This window comes from Hesperophylax consimilis, chromosome 23, assembly GCF_061612785.1.
Source record: "Hesperophylax consimilis isolate HC1 chromosome 23, BYU_Hcon_1.0, whole genome shotgun sequence".
NCBI classification, from domain to species: Eukaryota; Metazoa; Arthropoda; class Insecta; order Trichoptera; family Limnephilidae; genus Hesperophylax; species Hesperophylax consimilis.
In genome coordinates, this window is record NC_142858.1 from 27908840 (window position 1) to 27921963 (window position 13124).

At 32.0% G+C, this 13124-nt stretch overlaps 1 protein-coding gene across 2 annotated transcripts in view; it reads left to right on the forward strand.

Moving 5' to 3' along the window:
• The first annotated feature begins 6795 nt into the window (after nucleotides 1-6795).
• Nucleotides 6796-13124, forward strand: part of LOC149412520 (glutamine synthetase 2, cytoplasmic-like) — a 41695-nt gene continuing 35366 nt past the window's right edge. For both annotated transcript variants that reach the window (XM_089646020.1, XM_089646021.1), the window contains exon 1: nucleotides 6796-6951. The gene's annotated coding sequence lies outside the window, so the exon portion shown is untranslated. The remainder of the gene's footprint in view (nucleotides 6952-13124) is intronic.

Sequence of the window (13124 nt, forward strand, 5' to 3'; positions counted from 1 at the left end):
TTATTTTTAAACTTGCTCAAAGCAATTAATAACCCCGAGCGACACCGGGTACGCGTCAGTCAGTCTGAAATAAATTTGAAAATGTTTTACTGTTATTTGGTCTATTTGGGATATTTGTATTTCGGATAGATATAAGTTCTGACTAATGAATGATGATACATAATCGTTAAAGTGACAATCTTATGCAGAAAGTTTCTAAGTTTAATGATTTTGTTCCCTTTGTCAAAGGGGTAATGTTGTGTACTCATTAAGTTACATTCACAGTCGTACACACAATCAAATTTTCATGTCAGTTAGCAAGATTAGAGTGTTGTGAATATTTATGAGTCATACATTTAACAGTGGCTGATAGAATGTTCTTAGAATGCGATGCTATTAGGGAGTGACTAACTAAAATAAGTGATAATTATTTCATTTCTAATTCAATTGGTGCAAACCGAACCGTATCTAATGTCGGTTGTAAAATGTTCATCAATTTAGTAAAGTGAAAGCTTTAATTTATATGTTTCCATGAACTAAGATAAAAATGGCAATTTTTAAAAGAAAATTTTAAGCAAGAAGAATTATAAAAATATACTAGAACCTAAATTGAACTAATTTTTTGAAGAAAATTTCTTCTGGAAAAGTTATCACTTCGTGATGTCATTATTTATTAGAATAAAACACAAATAACTTTAAAATAGAAAATAAAACATTTTTTAACTTATTTCCACTTTTTTATTTTACCACTACCGGTTTCATCCTATTATGGACATCTTCAGGCTGGCAATTGAAATTCTTTTGTTACAGAATTTATACAAAATTAGGTACACAATGTCAAGGTAGGTACATATTATTGGGTTATTAAATTACAATGGTTCTTTAAGGTTAATATGTCATAATAATTTAATAACCCAATAATATGTACCTACCTTGACATTGTGTACCTAATTTTGTATAAATTCTGTAACAAAAGAATTTCAATTGCCAGCCTGAAGATGTCCATAATAGGATGAAACCGGTAGTGGTAAAATAAAAAAGTGGAAATAAGTTAAAAAATGTTTTATTTTCTATTTTAATAATATATAATTCCACCAAGTATAACAGTATAATAAATAAAGTCACAAATAACTTTGTTTACATCACTAATATATTATATAACCTCTACATGTTTCATGTAAACAAAGTTATTTGTGTATTATTCTAGTAAATTGAACTATTCTCCATGTGCCTTCGAGAAACTGATGAAGTGGTCAAAGTGGTCAATCTTTGCTTGATGACTTTTGCTGTGTGAATATGTCCACATTCATACAGATTAGAATAATTTACATTGAGTACAATGAGTTCCACGTCTTTGATGTCATAAAATGTTTCGGAAATTGTTAAAACTGTTTAAATGAATTTTTACTACAAATTACAACCCAGACTGCTTTTAAAAAGCTGAGAAAATTACCTACTGCAGCGTTATACTTAATGATGTGTTTTACATCAGAAAACTGACATATTATTTAATAATTATCTTGTATCTGTTAAAATAATAATCATTGTTAATTTAACATCGTTCAGTATCTGTTTGGCACAAAGTTCAACTAAACTGTGCCATTCGCAAGATACACAATATCCATGAATTAACATATTAATAGAATTGATGGTGTATTGTTTTAATAAACACAAAAGAACACAATCAGTGAATGTTTCCGACACACAAAGGGTAATCGATATCAGAAGAGATTAGTCGTGTGTTTAATTCAATTATTGAGAGATTTTATCAGATTCTGGCAGGAAACGATTGATAATCTTAGATATTTTAATTAGGTTACGATATTAGGCTTCGTAGATTGTTAATAATCACACATTTAATGTGAGTCTAGGACTCCGTGGTCTAAGGGTAAGGATCTCGACTAACAATTCGAAAGTCACTGGTTCAACTCGAATTGAAATGTTGAATTGAATGTTGATTTGTGTTATTTATATAAGGTATATTTACAGCACATTCCCAAGTGGAATATACTCTCATTATCGCCCTGATGTAAGATCACCACTCAGATTTGAAACGTTACTTGAAATGGCTTTAACAATGTTTGGTGACCAGATCTGAATAGCCGGGTACTTTTTCACCATCCTCTTTCCGATCTCATTTCCTTCCCAACTACTTTTAGCCTCACAACATACCCAATTGGGGTTGTCATAGTGTCACTGGCTCAAGTTGGTTGGGAGCAGTTGGGACTCTTGTTGACTCTTGTGCGTTATTCACATAAAAAAAATTAAAAGAGGTTTTGGAATATTTACATGAATTATTTTTTCAATTTATTAGTCAGTGTTAGTCTTGGGCATGAGATAAAATTATTTAGTTAAATAAATAAAAATAAATTCTTAGACAAACGATGCCTTACTTAATAATTACCCCAAGATGTGTGATCTTAAATCTTTAAAGAGTTGAAAGAAAAATGACAAGTGCAATTTTTCCGAAATTTGATAATTTTTCATTCATTTTTCCAAAAGTATTATTTTTAATGTTAAAAAATGTTGTTGAATGCAGATCAATGACTACAATAGGGCCATAACTTTTTATTATGTTGTTAAAAGAAAGAGTCAGTTGTCTAAGTATATCTGTGCGTTTCAATAAATATAATGCACGCCCTAGTTCTTTGCGAGTCAACAACGTTACAGGCATTCTACCACGTAGGTACTCTGGATTGATTAGACATAGGAAAAGTGTCATATTATTCAAGTTTAAATTTCCGTCATGAACTATATAGGTAGCTTTCAAAATAATTTTATTTGTAATTATATGGTGTATAGATATTGGTTCCAAGTTTTCCAATTTTGTTTGGTAAAAATAGGCCGTTACAAGAAGGTTTAGATTCGAGTGATGCCATGTAGTATTCTAGTTGACTTTAAAAATGTGCCTAATAGATGTCGCACATAAAAAAAGGATATATTTATCCAAGACAACTATCTAGATTGCATTTAATTTTGGAAGAATCTTGCTCATCATACATAAAAATATAAACATAATGTTGGCAGTTGAAAATCATACATAAGATTACATAGGTACATAATGTTGGAAGTTGTTAGTCTAAGAATGATTCAATTAAGTATGGCCGAAGGAGATAGGAAAAGGTTTTTGTTTTTATGTTTCTGTTTCAAATTTTCGTTTGAGAGTTGCTAATATTGTCTTCAATGATCAAATATTACAACTTGAGATTTGACTCACTAAGTTAAGACTTGTAGAAAATTCAATAGATGTCGCACATTCAAATAAAAATAGATATATTTATCCAAGACACTAACTAGATTGCATTTAGTTCGAAAAGAATCGTGCAATCATTCATAAATATAGCAGCAGTTTAAAATATGCATTAAGAATAATGAGATAAAGTTGATTGTTCGTAGTCGATGTATGATACAGTTAAATATGACTGAAGGGGAGAGGATCGCATCGCAAGCCCCGGCAAAGCAAAAGTCTTGGGTTCAATTCCAAGAGCATATTGTTTTTTAAACAACAAAGTAAACATCTTCATACGTAGTATATCGATAACTAAAGAATTAATTCGAAATAAATACACAAATTAATGGAAAATATATGTATTACTTATCTTCATTTATCCACGCGCTTTAAATAAATGATTTTCCAACGCTTTAATTGTCCCACATGACAACACGTCAAGATCGTTTGTAATATCAAAACTGGATATTTTCGGAATGATGTGTGCTTAAGAATGTTTCGGATGACGTATATAAATCCGTTTCAGATTAAATAGATCAAAGTGCCTGTTGTTCCTTCGATGGGTAACATTTATATAATAACCGATGAAACAGATAATTCTAAACTTATCTACTGAGTGGTTTGTTCTTGCAAACGACTAATTCATTATTTATAGGTCTCACATAAAAAGTATTATTCTAAAACCATTATTTAATAGAAAAAAACCTAATTTTATAGAAAGAACACTATTTAACTTTATTTATTATTTTACACATCGACCGGTTTCGCTGAAACCGAGCTTCTATAGGATATTATAATAAGTATTTGATAGCTTTGTTTAATCGGAACCGGTGGATATACAAAATAATAAACAAAGTTCGTGGTTATATACAAAGTGTTTGTTTAATTTAAAAACATATTTATTTGATTAATTTTGTATTATTTCAAAATTTACTCTTTTAAAATTATATTTGCAACACGTTCCAGAGTGGAAGATACTCTCAGTATCGCCCTGGTGTTAGACCAGCATTCAGAATTGAAACGTTGCTTGAAATGGCTTTGGTCGTGTTTGATGACCAGATCTGAATACTTGGGTACGTCCCCACCTTACTCTCCCAATCTCCTTTCCCTGACCCGACATACCTCATTTTGGGATGCCATAGTCTCACTGGCTCCCGGCAGTTGGGACTCTTGTGCGGTTTTACAAAATAAAAATAAATGTTTTAATTCTTATTCTTTTTTTGATACCTTTTTTTATACCTTATACTCGCAAGGAAATAACCATGAAAAATCCTAAATATTTCTTGTTATAAAAATGACGCGTTAGGAATAAACAATTTTATGTTTTCCCTTGAATTTTGTCAGTTTGAAGGTTATTGCAAAGCTCCATAGCTCATGTTGGAAATATTTTGGTGATAAATACGTTTGGTCTTGGCCTTGAATTTCCAAGAAGAAGAATGTGTTTAAATTTCCTAAAGTTATTGCTCATGACGAGATTTTGTTGCTTGAGAACACAAATTTGCAAGAACAGGATATATTGTAAGATCACACCACTATAATTTTTTTTATTACATACGCTCACCGGCTTCTAATAATATATTTGGTTTTTGCTGTTAAAATAAAATACCACTAAGAAACAAACAAAGAAAAAATTCCACTGACAATCCCTAGATTTCTAGAACCGTAATATTATTATAATTACGATATCATAATAGTGTGGGAAAATTAGTTGTAAGATGATTTAATTAATTTGATATTTTTAATTCTGAATTTTAAATATGAGATCGACAAGCATGACGTCTAATAAATAGGTCCTAATGGTTGAATGATTTAAAACGCCTGTCCCGGTAAGAGAAGAGATCGTGGGTTCAATTCATAGTTGTTACCGTTATATTTTTATTATTCTGTGTCTTGTTCTGTTTCATTTTTCGTTAAGATTTATAAGTATTATCTTTTTCTTCGATGATAGAATTTATGTTTGTTTTCTACCTCGGAGACGGGCAGGAGAGACGCTTATGCTGCATAATATTAAGTGCACTATAAATAAAAAAATATAAACATAATTGAATTAAAGTTTACAGTACTGCTAAGACTTCTAATCCGCTAGAAATCAGTGTAAGTGATCTAATGTCAACTAATCTTAATCCATAATTAAGACTTGCACTTAAAACTAAACTAACTTTTAATCTATAACTTTAGATACAAACAAAGATAATGATAATAATACCAATGAACGAGCCTAAAGCTAAACCAAGTATTTAGGTGAACCTACAATGAATAATTGTGTAATATTTCAGAGTGAATTCCTGGAATTTTGTCAACAATTATCAACCCGCTTATGTCTGTATGTTTGATGTAAATAAATAGTTATAAATAATTTATCCCTGTTTGTACAATTCAATCACGATTCGTAGAATCATTTTCTTTACTTTAAATAATAGGTTGGTTGTTATTGCTTAAGATAATGACCAATGTTTTTAGAACCTCAGAACGTAAGGTAATCACTATTTATATTAGATTTATATATGAATCACTATTGAAGAAATATTAATAATCATCCAATTAAATGCATTTCAAAAACGTTCGAGGAAAAAGATTATTGGCGCATCGAAATAAACATATTTTTTTTTATTGATGATTTGTTTTTTTTTTTAAAATTGTTTTCATCAAAATGTATTGTTAAATAGCGATGCAACTGTATTTATCAAAACTGAATCATTGAGTGTACGTAAAATACATGTTACACTGCACATATATAATTTATTTTTGATATATATATACAAAATCATTTGTCTGATAAGGGAGCCACGATTCTTACTTTGGTTACATATTATAATATGTTTAACATAAAACATTATAAAAAATCAATTTCAAATCGTACTGACTGTCTTGCATTATAATAAATAATAATACTTGGATGACTTGTATAGCGCCGTTTTTGTGCAAAAACACCTCAAAGGCGCTGTTATTAAACAGTATTGAATTGATTGTACCTACACGGCACACGAGTTCGTGATATATTTTTCATGAAAAACAAATTAAACTTAAAATGCTTGCTATAATTATAAGATCGTGTTCAACATATAATAACATTCTCTCTGATGTAGACATCTTCAATTGTAACAAAAATCTCATAAAAATCTCACTATAGATCGATTATCTCTGAACATATAATTTGTATTACCCATACTGTTGAATTGTTAAAAAGATATGTAATGTTTTTTTATATGAGAAAATTTATCATTGGTTTCTCAGCTTAGTAAATTCAAATATGTAAACAAACCATACTGTAAACTGTTGATTTCACTAAAATAAAAAAATCAAAGAATATATTTACGTATGTTCCTTATTTGTTAATTTTTGGTACAACTGTTGTTTTCCTATCGATCTGAATGCGTTCCTCGTTTTGGCTGTATCTTCTTGGGTCATCCTAAGTTATGGCACCTGAAGGATCTCTGAAAGTCGCATTGGCTGGAAACAAAGCGGAGTCCGTTACGAAATGCAGCACGCAGCGCGACGCCTCGTGCGCCTGCGTCGAAACACGCGTCGGTCCCCGCGCCGGGCATATAAAGCCATGCGTCGCCACTTTGCGCCAGTTCTTCGTGTACTATCGCGGAGGTAACGTCGTGTACGCTCTACTCCTTTGTTATTATCGTCACTTTGCTTTCGACCATTTTTCCAAGTCTCATCTGTCATTTCCACGGAAGTAGACAGTCAAGTGAAATCCCCACCGTGCGGACTTCTCGGCCCGCTGCGGTTTAAAGGTGAGTCCTGTTTTCTTTAGGCTTTGTGTCAGTGTTTAATATTTTCGTGTTTTCTTTAGTGGAAATGCTGCGACTTTGAGAATGTTCAATTTGATATTTTTTTGTTTAATGCGTTAATTTTTAATAATATTTTATTTTTGTGTCACTGAATTCTTGTCAATATTTCCTATTGCTATCAAAACATCATTTCGCCTTCTTGTTGACATCCTGTTCAGAAGTGTTTAATAACTTTGATGCACTGAATTGGCTTCAGGTTGTTTTATTTTCCTCCTGTGCTTTGTTGATACTTCGTGTAGGATGAATCGATCACGAGCAGGTTTTGTTTTTCTAAAGCATTTGACATTTCCCCTTCGCTAGGCTTAGTGTGGATTATTTATCAGATGATCGCGCCAATCAACGCATTATACAAGTTACAACATTCATGCCAATATGGCTTTGTCATCACATGTAGGAATTTTATTTGTAAATTGGCTAATATGTACGAGCGCTTTACTTTTATTGTTGAACCTTGCCGACTATTTGCATTCATTGTTCTTGTAAAGAGAAAGGAAATCAACAGCAGGAAACCATTGTATCAAATAAATCCCTATAAATTATCTCTAAATATTTCTTTGTTTGCTATCAGAAAGATATTTAAGTACAAAGTTTAATACATTTTTTGGGAAACTCGTTTGACAAAACAAACTCTCAAAATAGTTATACCTTAAAATATATTATAAATGAAAAAAAAAGTTTTTGATCGTTCCTGTAAATGCAACTATATATACTTATATGATGAGCCAATCGACACAGAAGGGGAATAACCATATATAAAGATGCATTACGCACTTATTTGCTTTACTTTCTCATAAAGTATTACTCATCTAAACAAATGCGATACAGAGAATCATTTAATTAGAGTCACGATAAGTTTGGATTATATGTACAATCCACTATATGTCATGTTGTATTTAATTCATTAAGTATTTGTTACCCTTCATTTATTATGGTTCTGTCACTTGCTGTAGCATTTGAAGGAAAAGTCACTGTCATAAACCGTGATAACTGCCAACATAACCCGTTTACTTGTTATGCAAACAAAAGTTTATACAAACTCTTTTCATCTGTGAGTATAATGTTATCTCGCAAAGTACTCTTACGTTATTATGTGATCATTCAGTGAAAATAGCGAGTTCTCTCCGACACCATTCTTACGGGGCATAACAACATTCAAATATTAAATAAGTTCATCTCATTTGGTTAATCCGGTCGATGATATGTTATTGGATTGCATATTTATGTCGAACAAAACACAGATAACCAAATATTAGAATAGGTAGACGTAGGCGATGGAGATAGAACGGCACAGAATAGGCGAATATTTTTGTCACGAATTCCACAAAGCAAAATTACACACGGACCGAATTAAATATGTACGACATTGCATCTACTTTAAATACGTCTATTGAAATTATACAAAAAGTGTTGTAAATTTTAAAGTGTTCAAGTGTTTGTTCTACCGGTATAAGATGCAATATACGATGTTTCAAAGACATAGCTTCATTGATCCATTCGGCAACAGTGCATACTCAGAAAACACGCCAAATACGCGCCCAACATATGTAGACGGATGACAATTGTCACATGAAAACGGGTCGCTTCTACTACTCATTTTTGAGTTAAACATCTCAGCTGTGAAACGATTTGAAACAATCTCTTCATGACCTATGTTAACTCCTTCCTTTCCCAAAAAGTACCCTCCACACAGCTTCCCCAGAGATGATATATGTCTTGAGGCAAATTGTTTTCCTTAATTCCTCCTGTATGGAATTAATCAAAAAGTTGTGAGTGTTAAATAAATTTCATATTAAAACAAAATTCATTAACTTTTTTTGAAGTGTATATTTAATTTCGTCCAAGTGTAATTCGGTCCGTGTTTAATTCAGGCAGTATAATACTATTGGTATGTAAAATTCTGCCACGTAACCGAGAATAACATGTTAACTTTTAGCTAAAGCTACGTTATAAACGTAATCCATCCATTTCAAGTAAATGATGGATAATACCGTACTTGTTTTATGCTTTTGTTAGTTTTCATCATGGAGCAATCTTAAAAAATGGCCTTGCAATGTACAATGATAAATTCAATCGACCATTTTTTTGTAAGAGTTAAGTGTCCTTGATAGCTCTGAAAAAAATTGTAAGATAAAACTCATTAAAATTCTGATTATGTTTTAAATGACACTGATTGATAATTAAATCAAGCTCATTTAATTTTTTTTAGTTATTGGGGTAGTTGTTTAGATTTAGCACAGAGCGACGCCCCAGAGAGTCGCGACCCCACTCTGTGACCTCCTTGGGGGTCGCGACCTGTATGTTCCCGTTCTCTAGACAGCTGGGTCTTCCCCATTACCCTGGAGAAGAGGGGAATGATTGTTAGTTACACACATAGATATATACATGTTTCGTCTACGCTTTTACAAACAACAATTAACGTTCCTATATCATTCATCCAATTTCACTGAATATTTTTAAGTTTTTTGCCTGGAGTGTGGTTTGAATGCGGCTCTGGCCTGCGATTCTGGAGTTAAGCGATCAATCGTTTTCGTATGCGCCGTCTTCGAGTGAAAAACTACTAGTCGTGGCGACTAACTTTTTCGAATGTTTCAATTTTACGTATTCTTGAGCGTCGAACGGTCGAAGTTGGTAGAAGAGATGATTATATTGGCACCCCTGTGAATATTGTCTATGTTCCTGATGTTTTTGGGATTTCTATGGTGTGACTGTCAAACAGACAACAGTTATTCGTTATTCAAAACAGAAATGGCTGCGGGACATATTACAAATTGCCAAAAGCAACTCTTAATTGAGCTTGTAAGCTCCGATAAAGACTTAGTAAGTGGGAAATTTTCACCCTTTTTTACATTTGCGGAATCCGCGCGGTAAAACAAAAATTGACAGCTAGACTAGATTTTGACAGCCAATTCCATAGAAACGCCAACAACCTACCACTCGCTGCCCTGTTTCTACTGTTTATACCCAGTAGTTGTTGTGTGGAATGACTTTTGACGTTTGGCGTCGAAGTATGTACCTTCGACCAATTTCGGGAATAGCAACGACGACCAACGTACGTAATTTCGACGGCGATTACGAGCGCCCTCGATTCAGGAATAGAGCCCCTGGTCGTTACACGTTAGCTAGAATATTATATACATCACAAACCTAAAAAGACATTTTGCAGTTTGTTAACAGCGTGGCAATGAACTTACCGAAAGATCATAGTAGTTATGTTATTATTACGCCTCTGAAACGAGCAACAATTCAGCGCACATATTATTCACACAGTTCCTCGTAAAATGGTATTTTGGTTCCGTCCGAGAGGAAATAGGTCAATGGTTCTGCGTATACATATTTAAAATTACACCAAGCCAAGGGTCACAGCCAACACAAATCACGTATGTACATTGCTAATCGGGACTAAATAAACTTAAGTCCCAATTAGGTTGATATTTTTTTTATTACTCGCCAAACAGAACATTATTGGAACTTTTTACGAGACATAATATAACGTTAACCTAATTTAAAGAGTTTAATCTTGAAGTATTACAATACTTGCAGTAACTATACAATTTCTTTTCACTCTCAATATTACTTTACTTTTTTTATTTGTAATTGTTACAAACATGGAGACAGAAATAGAATTGTGCACTGACAGAACATTTTTACACAATTTATTTTTTATTAAATTTAAAATAATATTTTTACAAGACAAGTCATAAAAATGGAAAGCACAAAGGATATATTTTTTTATCGTCAATAATTATTAGCCTGAAACACAAATATAAATTGAAAAAATCTTCCGAGAAAGTAGCACAGTGGTTCCGTGCACCTGACCGGCAATCAATTCCCGTCGGCAGCATTTATTTTTTCTCTGAAGATTTTTTTCAATTTATATTTGTGTTTCAGGCTAATAATTATTGCTTTTAAAAAATTAAAGAACCTTGCTAATTTCATTACGCCAGAACTTATCCTTCTTAGAGTTTTAATTTAGACGTCAGATTCCTAACCGGAGAAAAAATGAGTATTCCTGATTTTTAATAATTTATTTAAATTATTCGTAATAAAGTCAAAAACGGGATTGCAGGCCGTTTCCTATTAAAATTTTCGTACATTCCATATATATCGGAACACGTGTTGATGTACTTGCACCGTTTCTTGATAATGTCCCGTTATTAAGTTATTTTTTTATCAGTAAGTTTTCTCCCTACTTCAATTTTTCTCTCATATTATTGTCGAATCGGTCTAATTGCAATGCTTAATTATTGTAGATTAAGTCGATATTAAAAATAATATTTGGCTAATTTATATACTTGTTGAAATATAAAACTGGATCATTGTTACGCAAGAGTCCCAACAGCTTCCAACCGTCTGGAGCCAATCAGACTATGGCATCCACCATTGGGGTATGTTGTGATCAGAAGTTATTCGGAAGGGGAAGGATATGGGAAAGAGGAAGGTACCTGGCTATTCAGATCTGTTCACCAAACACGGCATTTCAAGCATGGATTTATTTATGAATGGTGATCTTATACCAGGGCGATACTGATTCTGGAAAGTACCACAAATATACTATTTATTATTTTAAAATCAGGAAATTGTTGACACAAATGATTAAAATTAAATTTACTTGCGCACGCCGGGATTTGTTTACATTGTTTAAAATTTAGTCACATTCGAATAAACTGAAAATGATTTATCTACCAAGTAGATATTCTCCACCGACATTTAAAATGAATTATTACTAAGTATTTAGCATGAGTCATGTGCAAAGGCAACGTTTTGGTCCTTTGTTGTGAATTAGTGAAAAGGATAGCGAGGCATTAAGAAAGGAGGCAATTCATTATTTATTTCTAATCATAAATACATATACCTTAACCACAATGGCAACAGACGATATGAAGTTGTGACAAAGACTAAATAAAATCAAAAATAATTAATGGTCAGATTATCGTGCGTGATTAAGTCTCGACGGCAGGAGGTGTTTGGCTGTTTAAATCTAGTCATTTCACTCTATTTTTTTCTACATTAAATTCAAAAAGAATATCACTATCATGTAATTGACTGGATAATATTGTTGGTGTTCTTTTTTCAAGTGTGAAGTGCAAAACCGGTCATGGTCAGATAATACATAAATTTGAAAATTAAAATCTGCGTTAGAAAATTCACCGAGTGTCAGAGGTCGTCCTCTGTGTTAACACTCTTTTCGAAGGCCTAACGGTTTTGATAAAAAAAATGCCAACGGCCGCGAAAAAAAAAAAACAAAGTTTTTATTTTTATATTTTTTAATGTCGAGGTCATTCTAATATTTGTTTTATAATTTCTTATTTTATTAGATTTGTATTAATTACTTATCTATCATATCATTAAATATTAAATGGATCATGGGTTGTTTCACGGAATTTGAACAATTCATCAAAATTTCAATGTTGATTTTTAAGTTCTGTGAAGATTCTATTCATGTTATATTATTATCTCATTATTTACCAGTTGATTCACAAAACTTAAATAGTAACAGAACTTTGATAAAACCTTCACAAAACTTGAAAATCAATTTTGAAATTTGATGAATTTTACAAATTCTGTGAAACAAACCGTCCTATATTTCAGTAGAACTCACTTATTCAGGTGTTTTCACTTTCGTAAGTGTAACACTTATTCCGTCTCGCAATGGGTATTTAACATTGTAACTTAATTAGTACGAAAACCATTTAAAATATGACAGTTTATGTTGCCATGCTTTTAATTTCAGTCCTCTTTTCAACTCCATTTTCACCCGTCCCACAAAATAGCAGTTAACTTGCAAAGTAAATTAAGAACGGTGACTCCCAAACTGTTTTGCTCCTTTTGTTTTTTTTTTAATATCATATGTCTATCCAATCAAGTTTCTACCAAACATTACGCATGTATTGTCAAATTTTGACTTCAAATGAAGAGTTTTCAAAAACTTGTTCTAGTCGGGAACCTTGCATTAACAAATAGAGCCTTAAGGCGCCAACAGACTTAGACCGGGGGTTTGCACGAATTATATCTGATGAACGTATTACTAAAATCTTTAACGTTTCTAGAGGGATAAAAATAATAAAAACATGATCTTTCCTTTCAAATATTTAATTTAAAACTTTATAAGATGTATT